The sequence below is a fragment of the Phocoena phocoena genome, chromosome 2 (genome assembly GCF_963924675.1).
Source record: "Phocoena phocoena chromosome 2, mPhoPho1.1, whole genome shotgun sequence".
Taxonomy (NCBI): domain Eukaryota; kingdom Metazoa; phylum Chordata; class Mammalia; order Artiodactyla; family Phocoenidae; genus Phocoena; species Phocoena phocoena.
In genome coordinates this window covers 47,251,744-47,269,525 of record NC_089220.1, presented here as the reverse complement: position 1 = coordinate 47,269,525, position 17,782 = coordinate 47,251,744, and the positions used below count along the sequence as shown (strand labels likewise).

The 17,782-nt window shown below is 43.4% G+C and overlaps 1 non-coding gene across 1 annotated transcript; it reads left to right on the top strand.

The window, feature by feature from the left end:
* The first annotated feature begins 7,011 nt into the window (after nucleotides 1–7,011).
* On the top strand, nucleotides 7,012–7,118 carry LOC136119486 (U6 spliceosomal RNA). The gene has a single exon (XR_010655487.1). It is a non-coding gene; the product is annotated as a U6 spliceosomal RNA (small nuclear RNA).
* Nucleotides 7,119–17,782: the final 10,664 nt, after the last annotated feature.

The following is a 17,782-nucleotide window of genomic DNA, read 5'->3' as shown; positions in this document are numbered from 1 at the left end:
ATGAGGGATGAAAGGGATGACCTTGAAAACTATTAAGCTTGCGGCAATACCCTGAAAAGTAGTGCAATAAATCAGCCAAATATCAATTTAGAAATGCTGAGAAGAGAACAAAGCATAAGGTATGGTTTTATAATAAATGATCCTTGTCTGACTTGTTTAATTTCCTTCTAGGCAGAGGGATAAGCCTGGATGAAGGAAAAGAAACAATAAATTAAACAATTTTTAACCTATCAAAAAATTTCATTTTGTCTTGTATAACAAATTAAAATGAGAAAACTATATTCTAGGCAGATATACTGGTAAGAGGATTAAACTCTAAGAAGAATCATTGTCAACCTTACAACAAATGTGTTCCAAAGGGATTTCAAAGGGATCATGTAGATACTGGCTCTACATTCATTTTAAGGAAGACATATTTTTTGAACACTTACTACTTTCCAGCCTCTGTTCTAGATGCTGGGGACACAATATTGAACAAAGCAGACTAAAATTCTTGCCCCCGTGGAGCTTATATCCTAGGGGGAAATAAAATATATACAGACGCTATGTTAGATAAAATTAAGAGTTAAAAAGTAAAAAAAAAAAAGCAGGGATAGGGGATAGGAAGTGTGGGGTAAAGCCTTACAATTTTAGATAGAATAGCTATTGGAAGGCCTTATGGGAAAATGATGTTTGTATAAAGATTTGAATAAGGTGAGAGAGAGTCATGCAGACATTTGAGAAAGAGCACTTTAGATGTGAAAATAGCATGTACAAATGCCCTGAGGCAGGAGCATACTTGGTGTTTTGCATTGAGGCTACAGCAGAGTGAATAGGGGTTGAGGTCAGATCAGGACAATTTATTGACCCTCAGCCCCAACCTCTGAAGTGGAAAGGACCCTCTCCCCACTTCCTGGTCAATGAGGGAGCAAATAGACTGGGCAACTGATTGTTCTTAGGACTTGGAGCCATAAGAGAAAGAATCAAAGCCTTTGGCACAGACATGGTGGCAGTAAGAGCCCCATGGCAGCCGTGTCCACTGTGCAGTGTGTGCAGTGCCAGCAGCAGTGCCCTGCCCGGAGTGTCATAGTGGAGTCACTGTGGATATGCCTTCCACCCAGTCTTCCTTAGGTTCTGTCCATGTTCTGAGTCTAGTTCGCCAACCTTCCTATCTTCTATGAACTAACTGGTAAACCAACAAAAATTCCCTTCTGCTAAAGCTAGCCAGAATCACTTCCTGTGACCTTGGAACTGAAAATACTGATGAACACTCATGAAACTCAGGATTATAGTTCAAAACCTCCTTTAGAGCTGAGGTACTGATTAGTAAAAAGCAGACAGACACAGAGAGAAAACAAATAAACTAATACTAGATTCATTACTACTGCCCACAACTATGGTTTATAGTGGATTAACAACTAACATAAAACAGGTCTGTACAGTAGTTCATGGTTCCAGAGATTGCTGCAATGATATCACCCCTCCCACATGCTCTTCTACATCGTGGCCTTGCCATTCCCCCAACAAGAAGTGGTGTATGTTTCCTCTGTCTTTGAATCTGTGCTGGCTCTGTGAGCTATTTTGACCAATGAAATGTGACAGAAGTGATATGTAATTCCCAAGGCTGGTCTTCCATCTTGGAAGTCAGCTGCCACGTAAGAAGTTTCCTTGCTCTGCTGGAGACCAGTGGAGAGGGGCCTGAAGACACCTTGAACACTCCAGCACCAACCAAACTCCCAGCTGAACACAGTCCCATGAGTGAGCCCAGCCAAAGTTATATGAAGCAGGACCACCAGCTGAGTCCAGCCCAAATTCCTGATCCACAGACACCTGAGCAAATAAAATGGCTGTTATGTTAAGCCTCTTCATCATGGGGCTGTTTGTTACACAGCAATAGATAACTGAAACATACAAATATGGTCACAGTACAAAATTTTAATTAATCAATTGCATGAGGGTTCAGTCAGGAAGTTTACAAAGACAGGTGTGTGTGTGTGTATTTGTGTGTGTGTGTGTGTGTATGTGTGTGTGTGTGTTGGGGGAAGGTCAAAGAGATGTCTAGGAAAATTGAAGGAGGAGGAAGAAGAAAAGGGAAAGCAGTTAACAGAAGGGCTCACCTTTCAGGACCATATTTTAACTTGAGAAGCACTGGAAACCAGTTTATTAAACTGACTTGCGTTCAACTATTGATCATAAAAAACCATTTATCTACCACCCCACCCTTCCGTGGAGAAATTGGTAGAGACATGATTTCACTGGTTTTGCTCACTGATGCATCCCCAGGTGACTGGAAGGGGAACTCATAAGTGCTCACTGAGGACTTGTGGCAGGAAATAAACACACATGGAAACCATAATATAATTAAAAATTCTTACCTAATAAATATCAGAAATGGAATAGAGTAGTTCATCCAATTTAGGGTTTCCAACCTGATGACTGGTGAGATGGGAAGAGGCGGAATGAGTTACTTGGAGAGAGTTCCAGAAACCTATAAAAGAGATATAATACCATTACCAGAGGCTCAAAAGAGTTAGGAAGGCTCACAGTCAAAATAAAGCCAAGGTTTGTGAAAACTATTCATAAAAAGGCTTTAAATCTATATTTTTCAGCAGTCGTTCTCTCTAATTTAGACCTCTGATTTTACTTTCATCTTTTTCTTTTGTTTCATTTTCTTAAATCAGAAAAAGGCCTTCACTTTGGGAAGTATAAAATATACACGTACAGAGATAAAGGAGGTGGAGCACGTCACTGCTTTAGATGAGCTTAGGTCTCTAGGCCCCAAAGCAAGGTTTGGCAGAGGGTGGTGTGGCCCCACTGAGTGTCCTCAGTTGCTTCTGTCTCAGAGGGCCTGGAGGTCCAGCCTTCTTGAAGGGAGATGCATCTCGTATTGAGGCTGGGTCTAAAGCTCAGACATTGTTTAGGCTGAGTAGCTTCATAAGACCCACTGTCCTTCTCTTTGAGGAAATGAGCTCCTACAAGCCTTTGGTAAGTTCTAGTAATACTCAATTGGCCCTTTCCAGCCCATCACTGCCCTCTAGCAGATGTAGCATGTGCCATGCCTGAGGGCTCGCCTCATTAATCAACCCTGCCAACCAGCCACATAGGAGGGAGCCACTGGATGGAATGCCCTGTGGCCAAGTGGGACACCAGTCTGTACAGGAGCAGGTATGTACAGGATAAACATACAGAATCCCACACATGTCTGTTCTGTACTGGGCAGTAGACAGGGAACCCACAACTGACCTCAGCCTTTGGAATGAGCATGGTTTGACACTCATGCATTATGCCTTCCTACAAAGACTTATGGTGCTCTGGATGGACACACTGAGTCCTTCCTCTTTTTGTAACTTCTGCTGAATACAACACATTAGCATCCCAAGTAATATTAAAATATTACTGATCATCAAAAGTATAAGAATGATTAAGATTTTTCCCAAGGGGAATCCCAGAATGCTCCTTTGTCCAAATGACCTTTGCAGAAACTGCAAAGCTTACACATGCGCTGCCTGCTCCATTAAAATGAACTCATACTCTGCTATGTCGTCCAACATTCTTATGGAGAAATGCCCAGAAATGAACTCATAAAGTTAAATAACTTTTTCAGGTCATTGATTTGTGGTTTAACCTTAATGTATTCTTTAGCAAATGTCATGTATTGATGGGCCCACAGATGGAAAGTTTCTTGAAATAAAGTATAAAGTCAAAATGTTAAAAGAAATATATTGAATAGTATAGCATCATGTCTAGATTAAATGTGCATTGTTATCGTAGAAAACAAACTCATGTTTACCAAAGGGAAAGCAGGGGAGGGATAAATTGGGAGTATGGGATTAACAGGTGCATACGACTATAAATAAAATAGATAAACAAGGATTTACTGTATAGCACAGGGAACTATATTCATTATCTTATAATAAACTATAATGGAAAAAAATGAAAAAGTGTATATATATAGAGAGAGAGAGATATATAGATATATGTGTAACCGAATCACTTTGCTGTACACCTGAAACAAATACAGGATTGTAAATCAACTATACTTCAATACAAAAAAATTAGAAAAAAAAATCCCTAAAAGTGTGTAACAGCAAAACTTGTGTAACTCAGGTCCTACTCAGGGAATCTGCGGTGAGTTGAACATGTTAAAGGCAGGGGTGGTGAGTTTTGTCTTCATTCCATGGGGAGGAGGGAAGTGCAGAGATGCTGGAAGAGAAACAGACGTTTCTCCCAAGACTCCAGCTCTTGTAGCGGATGAGTGGGGAGAGAAGAGGAACATGCCTGTATCTTGGTCCTAGCTTTATCCAGGTCTTCTGCAGGAAGTCCAGTTCACATGCAAGTTTTTAACAAAAGCCTAAAACCATTGGAGACATGCATTCAACAAACATGAAGTACCTACTATGGGCATATAGACATTAATAACAGTCAACTCTAGTCCTTAAAAGAATCATGATCCAGGAGTCAGGGGGCAGGAAAGTAAAGTGGTGTGAGACAGCATGAGAGGCGTATCCTCCAGCCTAGGAAGACATGCACGTGTGCGGATGGGGAGAGGTGTGGGTGTAGGTGTCAGGATTGCCCCAGCAGGAGAGAGGTGAGCTGAGTTCTAAAAGACTACCAGGAGTTAAGTGAAGAGGAAGATGGGAGGGGATTCAGAGAGAGAGCTTGTGAGGTGCAGAATCACAGAGGAACGATTCTCCCAGCTCATGGTATGGGGGCAGGGGGTGAGAGGGAAGGAAATGGCGATGATAATGCTGGAGAGGAGACAGAGACCAGATTTTGAAGGGCTTTGAATGCTGGGCTAAGGTTCAGATTCTGGAGTAAAGGCTAAGGGGACTGACATATTAGGTTTGGGTTGTGGAGAGAGTTCCGCTGCCACTAAAGACGGAGATGGAATACTTTGCCTGGGAATTACTGCTTGTGATGGTTGTTGTCCTAAAAGGTACAATTGCCTTACTAGGTTCTGGTAATATGTACAGTATTTGCTCCTATCATTTTTTGTGGTACACGGGCCTCTCACTGTTGTGGCCTCTCCCGTTGCGGAGCACAGGCTCCGGACGCGCAGGCTCAGCGGCCATGGCTCACGGGCCCAGCCGTTCCGCGGCACGTGGGATCCTCCCGGACCGGGGCACGAACCTGTGTCCCCTGCATCAGCAGGCGAGCTCTCAACCACTGCGCCACCAGGGAAGCCCATGCTACTATCATTTTTGAGAGTTAAAACAAAGCAATATGGTCTCAGTCAGAGTGCTAACAGGAAACAGATGGCACATTCAAAGGATGATTCTAGGAGGGTTTATTTACAGAGGGACAACACACAGGTGTGGGTGTAGGCTAGGTGTGGGCAAGGGATGCCATGCTGACCTGGGTCTCATAGCAGTGTGGCTGACAACACATGCCTAGGCCTGTTATGGACTAAATGTTTGTGACCTCCCTACCCCTCTGCAGCCCTTAACCTCCCAGTGTGATGGCATCAAAGAGGTAATTAGGCCTTTGGGAGGTAATTAGGTTTAGATGAGGTTATGCAGGTGGGGTCCCCATGATGGGATTACTGGTTTTATGAGAAGGGACCAGAGAGTTTCTCTCTCTCTCTCTCTCTCTCTCTCTTTCCTCACCATGTGAGGAGGATAAGGCAAGTAGGCAGGTGTCTGCAAGCCAGGAAGTTGGCTTTCACCAGAAGCTCACCATGCTGGCACCCTGATCTCAGACTTCCCAGCTTCTAGACTATGAGAAATAAATGTCTGTTGTTGAAGCCACCCAGTCTATGGTACTTTGTTGCGGCAGCCGAAGCTGACTAAGCTGGGATGACCAATGCAAAGCCCACGTGGACGCGGGCAGGGAACTGCTACTTGAATCCGGAAGCAGTGAGACAGTCATGTGAAACAGCCAGATTGAGAGGAGTAATGAACTTCGGATAGGACCTCACAGGGAGCAAACCAGGGCCAGAAATATCCTGACCTCCCTACCCTCGCTCCCACTCATCTCCCAGGCACTCAGAGGGCCGAGAGGCCCAGAGATGGAAGTCAGTCTTCAGGGACTGAAAGCAGGGTACGGAAGGATGGAGCATGGGTTTAAAGGGGCAAATGACAGAGGCTCCGCACAAACATTATAATTAAATTTCCCTTAACTTGTCCCTTCTTGTGTGTCTCCTCCCTCCCCCAAAAAAGTAAGAGGGAAGAATTTTGCTAGGCAAGTGTATGACTTAGAAAAGGCTAACTACTGCAACAGACTGACCCTAAAATATATCATGTCTGAAATACCATAGAGTTATTTCTTGTTCACAGAACAGGACTGGGTAAACTGCGTGGGTCAGTGGGGCTCCTCCTTGTGTATCATTTGGGCAGCCGAGCTGATAGAGGCTCTGCTGTCTTTAACGGGTGGCTTCCAAGGTGGTCCTGGGGTCATCTGCCTTCCAGACAGCTGCAAGGGGCAAAGAGCAAGAAGGGTCAGCACGGGTTTTTCGCGGATCAGGCCTGGCAGTGGCACACACCAGTTTAACTCCTCCCACTGACTGGGACTCAGTCACAGGGCTACTCCTGTCGGCAAGAGGGGAGCTGGGCCATGTGGTCTAGCCACGTACCCAAGAAGAAGAGGAGAAGCAGTTAGCTTCTCTGCCATAGAATGGAAATGATGTCCTTTTGCAGAACTGGTTTGTACTAAAATATTTTTTAATTGAAAAAAATTAAAAAAAATTTTCTAATTCTAAAATCAAGACTAAACTTTTGATAGAACCACACTATTCAAAACAGTTTTATAAAGTTTCTGTCTAGCTCCTAACAGTGAGAATTGTAAAGTGTAGTGCAGTGCATGGACCAAATCACTACAGTTCTGAATTAGCCAACAATGTCAAATTTTAATTGCAAAATGTATAGCTCCTTCATTTTATTTTCCTTACAGAGAATTCTCTCTCTGCTTCCAATTTATACCTCTTGTTTGATGGTCATCATCCTCCCATGACGTATGTGATTGAGCCCAGTGAAGTTCTTGAAATTTGCTAAGAGCACATCAGGAATATACACTGCCAAGAATCACAGACATTCAGTGCTCACTTCGGCAGCACATACACCAGAATTGGAACGACACAGAGAAGATTAGCGTGGCCCCTGCGCAAGGATGACACAAAAATTCGTGAAGCGTTTAAAAAAAAAAAAAAAAAAAGAATCACAGACATTCATAATATAAGACAAATAAACAATTCTGTTCAGATGGCCTGGTATTACAATTATAGTAGAGTAATATAGTCCATCCTGGAGCCATTAACAAAATTAATCATCTCTATGACTTTTACTGTCTGAGGTCTCCTCTTTAAGCTCCTCGCGGGTCCCTGGCATGGCAATTCACTCCTTTCATGTGGGCTGCTGTGTGCTATTACTGTACCCATCGTAGTGAATCATGCATACTCAGCTACAAGTCTGTCACCATCTTGAGAGCAGATTCCCTGCCTCATTGCTTTTGTCCTTAGCCTCTAACACATTACAAGGCACATGCAGGCAATACATTTGAATGAAAGAAAGAAGAAATGAATATCAATGACTGCAGTTTTATTTTGGATCTCCCAAAATGCTTACTTATGGACAGACACAATGATCACTATCCTTAAATTTAACGCATAAGCCTGTCTCAGCTCTCTGTATGGAAAAAAAAACCACCCAAAACAAAAAATGGCTGGGGTTACTTTTTTTCTTTTAAGAGAATCCAGTGGTAACAATCATCCAGCGTGCCCTCACTTTTATCTAACCGTATTGTGGAAGGTGTAAACATACCCGAACAGTCCAAAGCTACAACAAAGAAATTAAATAAGTGGAGGAAGACAAATTTGACTTGCCAACAGATTTCAGGCAGCGGCAATGTAACAAAGCACCAAAATCTCACAACTGGTATTAGTAACATCAGTGTCCTTTTAAACAATATTTTTAAATTCAGTATGCTTGATATACAAAGAAAGCTGTACATATTTACCTGGATGAGTTTGAAAGTAAGTATACGGCCATGAATACATGAATACCACAATAAACATTGCCATAAACATAACTATCACCTCTAAACATCTCCTCCTCCCCTCTTTTTTGTGATAAGAACATTTAATACAAGATCTACATTCTTAACAAGTTTTGGAATATGCAGAACAGTATTATTAACTATATGTACTATAGTGTAGAGTGGATTTTCTAGAACTTACTCATCTTGCGTAACTGAAACTATGTACCCTTCGGCCAACACCTCCCGATTCTCCCTCCTCTCCACCGCCCCCCATAACCACCCTGATTCTATCGCTGTTTTTTTTTGTTTGTTTTTTTTTGCGGTACGCGGGCCTCTCGCCGTTGTGGCCTCTCCCGTTGCGGAGCACAGGCTCCGGACGCGCAGGCTCAGCGGCCATGGCTCATGGGCCCAGCCGCTCCGCGGCATGCAGAATCCTCCCGGACTGGGACACGAACCCGCGTCCCCTGCACCGGCAAGCCGACTGTCAACCACTGAGCCACCAGGGAAGCCCTCGATCGCTGTTTTTTATGTAAACAAATGAATAGTTTGATAGTTGTTTGTTTTTGATTAAGCAATTGTTGGCTAAAAGGTACTCTTACATAACTCTGTGAAAACTACATCCTAGTTTATAGAAGCAATAGGAATACTATGCTATTTTTTTCTTAACGGTGCGTTTGTATGTTAGGGAAAGGAAGGTGCAAGATAAAACCTCAAGTAGCACAAAAGGGTATATACTTCAAAATGTCTCCTTCAGTAGAGGCAACAAATGATACCATTTCTTATATATCCCGAAGTTAGAATTCTAAGCATATATAATAAGCGAGTTGTTTTTAAAAAGTTATATATGTAGTTGGCAATATGATTTTAAAGGGTTTTTATTTGGCATGTAAGTTATGAAAAATGATCTGAGTCATACATTTTTATGTAAGTCTTGGAGATGATTCTTCTTAATCACTTATAATCAGAGGCCCAAGGAAGAGGGTCTCAGAGAAGTGCTTAAATCCTGTATTAGTTTCCTAGGGCTGCCCTAACAAATGACCACAAACTGGGTGGCATTAACCAATAGAAATGTATTCTCCCATGGTTGTGGAGGCTCGAGAAGTCTGCAATGAAGGTGTTGGCAGGGCTGCGCTCCCTCTGAAGGACCAAAGGGAAAATCCTGCCTTTCTCCTTCTGGCTTCTGGTGGCTTCGGGCGTTCCTTGGCTTACGGCAGCATAAATACAGTCTCTGCCTCTGTCTTCACTTGGCCTTCTTCTCCCTGTGTCTTTGTGCTTCAGATCTCCCTTTCCTCTTATAAGGACACCAGCCGTTGAATTTAGGGCCCACCCTAACTCCAGGATGATCTCATCTTGAGATCTTTAATGTAATTGCATCTGGAGAGACCTTATTGTCAAATAAGGTCACATTCACAGGTAGTAGGGATTAGTACTCGGACATATCTTTTTTTGTGACATAATTTAACCTATTACAAATTCCCATGGGTAGATAAGCCACTGGTTCCTTTCTGACCTGCCATCCGGCACCTGGGATTCCTCTAGACCCAAGGGGCTGGGTTGGATGGATAGTTGACTCAAGACATGAACCAGGTCTCCATCTGGAAGACATTAAAGACAGGGAACCCTTTTCTGGGATTCCCTTCTCCCCTTTCTCCTCTCTCCCTACAAGTATTTACTGAATGCTTACTATATGCCAGTCATAATTCTAGAGTACTGGGGATTTAACAGCAAGCAAAGCAAAGTTCCTACACTTATCAAGCTAATATTCTAGTGGGAAGACAAATTATAAACAAATAAAACCTAACGTGTCAGATGATGAGGGCTATGAAAAATAAACAGAAGAAGGGAACAGGGAATTATGCTGTTTTAGACAGGAAGGTCATAGGAAGCCTCTATGATGAGCAGAGACCTGAATGAGAGAAGGAGTCAGCATTTCAGTGACACCCCCCCACCCCCCCAGCCACAGCAGATGTAATGGGTGCAAAGTTCTTGTGATGGTTACAAAAAATATGTCCATGAATGCTTGGTGCTCTTTAAGAGGTAGAGCTTGACTCCCCTCTCCTGGAGTGTATGCTGAATTTGAAATAAACAGAATATGGTAAAACTGATGATACGTTACTTCTGAGATTAGGTTTTAAAAAGATTACAGCTTCCACTCTGGGTGCTCATTTTCTCTCAGATCACTCTCCCTGGGGAAGCAAGCTGCCAGGAGAGCTGCCCTCTGCTCTACAGAGAGGCTCACGCAGCAAGAAATTGAGGGCTGTGTCTGGCCAGCAGTCAGGGAGGAAAGGAAGCCCTCAGTCCCCAAATCCACGAGGACCTGAGGCTTGCCAACAACCTCGTGAATGAGCTTAGAAGTAGCCCCTCCCCCAGTTGAGCTTTCAGATGACACTGGAGCCACAGACAAAAGCTTGACAGCAACCTTATCAGAGACCTTGATTCAGAACCCCCCCCCCCACTGGCTTTCTGACCCTCAAAAACTGAGAAATAATAAAGCTTTGTTATTTCAAGATGCTAAGCGTTGGGATAATTTGTTATGCAGAAAAGTATAATTCATTAAGGCCCCAAGGCTGCAGCTTGCTTGCCGAGTTGGAACGTGGCTGGAACAAAGTGAACAGGAGGGAGCATGGTAGGTGATGAGGTCAGAGAGCAAACAGGGAGCCAGCTCCCATGGAGAGCAACAGTAACACTCTGGCTTCTAAGCTGAATGAGGTAAGGATCCAGAGTGCAGAGTTTTGAGTAGCTGAGTGACATGATGAAAGGACAGGCTTGACGGGACAGACTGTACAGGGGAGTGTAGAATGTGGGAGACCAACTGGAAGCCTACTGTCATAGGTGACTGCTTGGATTAGAGGAGAGGACCTGGGATATAGAGGTAGTGGTGACAGTGCTGAGAGGGGACTGGACTCCAGATAGATTCTGATGGTGGAACCAGTCATGGAGGAAAGAATGGCAGAAACATTTCTGAAGAGGCTGCCCTCTTTGCTAGAATTAGGATAATTTTATGAAAGTTTAGGGAAAAAGATGAAGTAATAAAATTGGTTTCCAAAGCATCTGGCAGCCTGTCCTTTTGGCTTCTTGCAGAGCCTCTTGTCCTCACATGTATCTTCATGTTCTTTTTCCTTTCCCCTTTTACCTACTAAAATCTCTCCCAGGGAAAAATCTATGGAACCTGTCCCAAGTAAGGTATAAATAATTGATGAGACAAAAATCAATAGCATTTCTTTACACTAGCAATAATAAACTAGAAAATACATAATAGAAAAATAAGACGTATTTCACAGCAGCAACAGACTATTAGAATATCTAGGAATTAACAAAGAATACACTAGAGCTCTGTAAGAAAAAATTTTAAACTCTATTAAAGGACATAAAAGATCCGAATAAATGAAGAGGTATTCCACACTCATGCACAGAATGGCATAATATGAAAATGCAGATTCTCTCCAAATTAATCTATAAATTAAATTCAATCTCTGTCAAAATGGCAGGGTTGGCTTGTTTTTTGAGAAACACTGAAAATTTATCCTAAAATTTATTTGGAAACACAAGTCCATGATTTAGCTAAGTCTACCTTGAGAAAGAAAGGCAAAGAGTATTTAAGAATACTACTAAGCTATATGATTCAAACGTTATGGTACTGGTTCAAGAACAGACAAAATGGACAACTGGAACAGAATGACAGAACTCAGAGATAGAACTGTGTTTAGATTGGAACTTGGTCCCCACATATAAGTCTGGGAAAGGATGGACTGTTTACTAGATAGGAAAACTGGCTCACTATATTGAGAAAAATTAAACCAAATCCCTATCAATTACATAAACAAATGTTGGCTCCAAAAGGGTTAAAGACATATGTTCAAAGCTATCATGAAGCTAATAGAAAAACATATATATATACTTGTGACCTATGCGTGGGAAAGGACTTCTTAAAATGCACAAACCATGAGTGGAAACAAGATTTTCTTGACATTGTTGAGGTTGCCCTTTCTGCTCACCGTGGCAGCTGTTGAGTGCTGGGCCTCCAGGGTCACCCATTAAGACAATTTTATCTGAGCCAACCTGATAGCTCTTCAGAGTTGTCCACTCTGCTGATGGGTAAACTCACTCCCAGAGACACAGGCAATTTCCTCAATCCCTTACCTGAGACACTGTGCAAATGGAGTCCCATTCCTCTCACTTCCTGGAAACCTGTAAAAGCTACCCTTTCCCAGCTACCCAAGTTTGGGGAAATGCCTAGTTCTTTTTTTTTATAAACTTATCTATTTTTGGCTGCGCTGGGTCTTCTTTGCTGTGCACGGGCTTTCTCTAGTCGCAGTGAGCGGGGGCTACTCTTCGTTGCGGTGCGTGGGCTTCTCATTGCGGTGGCTTCTCTTGTTGTGGAGCACGGGCTCTAGGTGTGCGGGCTTCAGTAGTTGTGGCTCGCGGGCCCAGTAGTTGTGCATGGGCTCAGTAGTTGTGGCTTGCGGGCTCAGTAGTTGTGGCTCGTGGGCCCAGTAGTTGTGCATGGGCTCAGTAGTTGTGGCTCACAGGCTCTAGAGCTCAGGCTCAGTAGTTGTGGTGCCAAGGCTCAGTTGCTCCACAGCACGTGGGATCTTCCTGGACCAGGGCTCAAACCCGTGTCCCCTGCATTGGCAGGTGGATTCTTAACCACTGTGCCACCAGGGAAGCCCCGAAATGCCTAGTTCTAAGCTCAGCCTTATCCCATCCTCCCCCACACTCACTTAGATCAATCCTCCGTGCTGGGCTTGAAGTACAAAAACTCTCTCCTTTTCTCTGGGAGAAGAAGAGTAGTAAGGACCACTCAGACACAATATACAACAAATTTAGCACAAACAACACAATGAGTAATTGAGGAAGAAAAACCCTGATGTAACATTTCCTCCTGCACTCCACCATAGTTACAGGTTCTGAAAATTCAGAGAAGTCTTTACTTATTCAGCACCTCCCCTTATATACTCAGAGTGCTATTCTGATTTCAGTTTTTATACCTGGGGCATCCTACGGGGCTTTTGGAATTACTCTGAGATTTGGAAATGAACATTGGAGTTTTTGTGCCTGGCACTCATTCTTAAGTTGCAGGTCCTATACAAAGACATGGACAAGGAGAACCCAATCTCTGCCTCAAGCACCCCACACCCCCCAGTGCGGGTGACTGGCATATAGAGAGAAAAATACAGTGGGAAGTGGGAAGTCTAAGGAGGCCTGTACACGTGTAATGCTGTGGGATGCCCCCTGCTTCCTTGAGTATGACAATTACTGCAAAGCTGAGCTTCCTTTGCTGCTCTGTGTTTTGAAGCTGATCATACATTTCGATAGTTTAAAATTCTGATTGAACTAGTACAGCTCATGAAGGTAATTGAACTCCAGTTAGTTTTGAACATCCTCAAAAATAAGTGAAAAGGCTAAAACAATAAAAATACAAGATATATGTTTGACCAAACTAGGCAACTTCTTTAATTCTGTACTAATTAGGAAGCTTTTGACTGCAAGTAGCAGAAAGTCTGACTCAGACTGGCTTAAAAAATAGGGAAATTTATTAAGTCATATAACAGGAACTCCAAAGATATGTCAGGCTGGACAATATCATCAGTCACCCAGATTTTTTCTGACTCTTTTTGCTGTTGTCCATAGGATTCATCTGAAGGCTGGTTCCCCTTGTGTTCCTCTTGTGGCTGCCCATAGCAATTTGGGCTACCTGATCTCTTGTTCACATCCTCTAGGTGAGAAAGTCATAAAAGTCCTGATGGGCCAACTTAGTTCACATGCCTGCCTCTGGATCAATAACTGTCACCAAAGGGATTGCCACGTGCTATTTGGCTCAAACCTCGGCCACTGAACCAAACACAGGTGAAGAAGGGGGAAGAATTACTGAAATCGGTTTAGGTCAACCACAGCCCATTTCTTGACTGAGAATCGAGGGATGGAGCCATCTTCACCCCAATCTCCTGGGCTGTGTGTGGGCATGTTGGATGCTTGAAAAAAGTTGGGGTTTTATTAGAAGGAGAGAAAAGGGGAATGGTACTGAATGGGCAACCAAAGTGAAACTACAAGCCCTGATCAAAGAAGAAGTGATGCCAGATGCAGTGAGGATCAGTGAGGGCTGGTGCAGGTGCCAGGCAGAGGCCCTTTAGTGTGGATCCCAGACAGATTCCTCCGTGTGGCGTGCCTACGCCACGAGGGAGAATTCCACACTCCCTTGTCAGAGAGGGATGCAAACAGGCTGGCTTAGGCAGCTGCAGGAGTGCCCAGGTGGCACTGAGGAGTGGCAGGGTTGGGAGGGGTAAAAGAAGAAACACATACCCTTGCTGTATTTGCTGGAAACAGCCTGTCAGTGAAATAAGGTAGGAAAAAAATACCTATAAATTGTGAATAGTCCCGCAGCTGTTGATCGGTACTGACTGGGGATCAGAAAGGGCTAAAGCATCACACACACGCACACACACATGCGCGCACACGTACAACTTTGTGTTACAAGGAACAGGGAAGAATTTTTGCCAGCTGGCAACACCGGTTCAGTTCCTCCTTCACTCAAACCTCCTATAAATTATTCTTCCAGGAATACTCATCTTATGTCTGACTCTGCCACTTACTACCTGCACGCTCTCGGAAAGTTATTTAACCTCTCGGTACTTCATTCTGCTCTTAGGTAAAATAAGGGTAACAATAGTACTCACCCTCATCGGGCTGTTAAATAAGGGTTAAATAAGTTAATATGTGTAAAGCACTTAGAAAAGTACTTGGAATTAGTAAGCACGATGTAAGTGATAATGATGAAGGCGGTGACTAAAAGAGGAGTAATAAAAAATAAACGATATGTATTTATAAAGAAAAGAGCAGGAAAAAACAAATGCACGAAATAGAATATTGCTGTTGAGCTATGGAAATTTTGAACAAACCCAAACCTGTGAGTTGCTATGGACAGTGACTCCTTTGCACACCCCAGTTTTCTCCCTTTCTGAATGGGAGTGGCTCTGGCTGTCATCCTTTGCCATCCCACCTCTGTATGTCGGGTATTTGGGCAGATGACTTGTCTCATTAGTCTCACAGGTTCACAGGCAGAGGAATTGTGCTCTGGGGGCTGGACTTAATGAACCACACCTGAGGTGCTTCAGCCCCACCTGGGACTGATTTAGATGTTGAGATTCTGGACCTCAAAGTGATGCTGTAATGCGATGAGACTTCTAGAGAACTTTAAAAGGTGGGTGCATTTTGCATGTGGGAGGGACACCAATCACTGGGGCCCAGAAGCAGACAGACTCTAGGTTGGCACCCAATGAATCCCTTGTGTAATCCTCTCCCCTTGCATGTGAGTGGGGCCTGTGGCTTTCTTCTAACCAACAGGTTACGGCATGGCTGATGGAATGTGGCTTCTGTATATTGTACGTCCACCTTGCTAGTGGACTCTGCTGACATTGCCCCTTGCTGGCACTGATGAAGATTCCTGCCATAGGAGAGGCCCACGTGGCAAGAAACTTAGAGTGGCCTCCTCCAGCCAGCCAGCAAGAAGCTGAGGCCCTCAATGTGACATCCCCTCAATGAACTGAATCCTGCCAACAGCCACGTGAGCTTGGAAGCAAATCCTTCCTCAGGCCAGCCTCAGATGAGACCCCAGCCCTGGCTGACACTTTGCAGCTTTGTGAGAGACCCTGAAGCAGAAGACCCAGGTAAATGTGTGCCTGGATTTCTGACCCACAGAAACTGTGTGGTAATAAATGTGTGTTATTTTGTTCCTAAATTTCTCGTGATTTTTTATGTAGCAATAAAAACTGCACAAATTTATATGGAAACTTAGTTTCTGATAAAGGTAGCATGGGTGAGGATTGGATTATTCAGTAAATGGTGTTGGAACAACTGGATAGGCACCTGAGGAAGTTATAGATGGAGGCCTACTTATCCTGCCACTACAATAAATCCCAGCTGGATCAGATTAAAATGCTAAATATAGAATAACAAATCTTCAAGGAAATGATATGGGGGGAAATTTTGTCATTTCAGGGGACATACAATCTAAATGCTAAACTTTCTGGATGCCAAGAATAAAAAGATAACTTCAACAACATAAAACTAAAGAGAGTTCAGTATGAAATAAACAATGTAAGTACAAAGGGAAGAGAAAAATCAAGTGGAAAAAAATTGTCCTGTATATACATTGACAAAGGACTATTTTCCTTAACATACAGAGTCCAGTGAATCAGAACAAATGATGCCATAGAGAATGGGCAGAGAACATAGTTCACAGAACAGAAAATGCCAGCAGCTTTCAAACATAGGTAAAGATGCTCAGCCTCATTTGTTAAAGAAGAAACTAAATTAAAATTACAACGAGATACCATTTTTTAACTTATCAATTGGCAAACGTAAAAAAGTTGAATAGGGGAAACTCTCATGGATGTGCATATACATTTGTATAATCTCTATGGAGGGAAATTTGACAAAATATCTATCAAAATGTCAAAATGCGACATCCCACCTCTAGAAATCTGACCTACATGTATACCTGCACATGATATATGTTCAAAGATATTCAATGAAGCACAGTTTGGAATAGGGAAAGATTGAAAATAACCAACATGCGTATTAACAGGCTATTGTTTAAATATCTAGTTAAAAATCAACAAATGAACAGGGGAGTTCTATTTGTACTGATATGAAACAGTTTTCTAAGTTTATTAAAAACAAAGAATGGAACATTGTGTAACATATACTCTTTGTACAAAAACGTACATATACCAGACATGCTTGTACATGCAAAAAACACTTCTCGAAAAATATGCAAAAAACAAATAACAGTGCTTGCTTCCAGGATGGAGAACTAGGTGACTGGGGTGAACACAAGTGAGAGGGGCATTTACTTCTTATTTTACAGTTTTTCAAATATTTTGCATGGATATTACGAATGTATTCTCTATTCATAATTATCAATAAAAACACTTAAAAGAGGGTAGTGTTTTGACACCAAAGGCTCTCTCCAGGACTTAAAAGGGAGGAGTGCTTTCAGGCAGGAAGAAAGAGCCAGTGAATGCCCCCTCTGTTGGCATTAAAGGAGAGCACGCCTACTGCATTTTTAAAGAGCTTCTTAAAATAGAGTACTGCAAAGCTCAGTGGGCTCAGCCCTTTCTGGTTGCTGGTTAGAGAACTGTCAGGATCATTTTCCTCCAGCTAACTTGCAATCCTCTATATTCCAGGTTGTTTTTCCTGTGAAAATGTTTGGGGCTTAGAGGATGTGTCTGTTAAGAGCCCACAGCTCCATGCAGAGCAGGCGAGGAGGCTTCAGAGGAGTGGTCCCTACACAGCTTTTCCCTGGTTGTTTTCTTTCTTCATTTCAGCCAGTGCTGCCGCTCCTCTTTCCCGGTCTAGCCTTTGACACAAGCTCTGCAGTTGCTGCCACCGACCCCTCCTCCCTCGTTCCCTCTCTCAGTCTGGAACAACCCTTGCTGGCACCTCTGCAGCTGTGACTCATTGCAAATGCTTTGCATTCCGGGAGGTTCTGCAGGATTTTGGGTCTCCCCTGCTGCTCGAAGCATTAGGCAAGTTGAAAGGGAGGAGCAAAAGAGGTCCCGCAGCTGCCAAAACATTGCAAGGATGAGGGGAAAAATTGTTAGGGAAACTGCAAACGTTTTGTGAGAGCAGGACCCTGGCCAGCCGCTCCCTGGCGTGGGCCTGCTGGTAATTTGATCAGGGCTGGGGGAAGCCATAGAGGCCGAGTTGTAGGGAGTGGTTGTCGAAGACCCGGTGAGGCCCAATCACACATGCAAAAGCACCACAGGCCATCTGGAGACCACCTCCATCTGCCCAGGAAGGACCTGGGTTGAAGCCACTCTGGAAAGCGGAA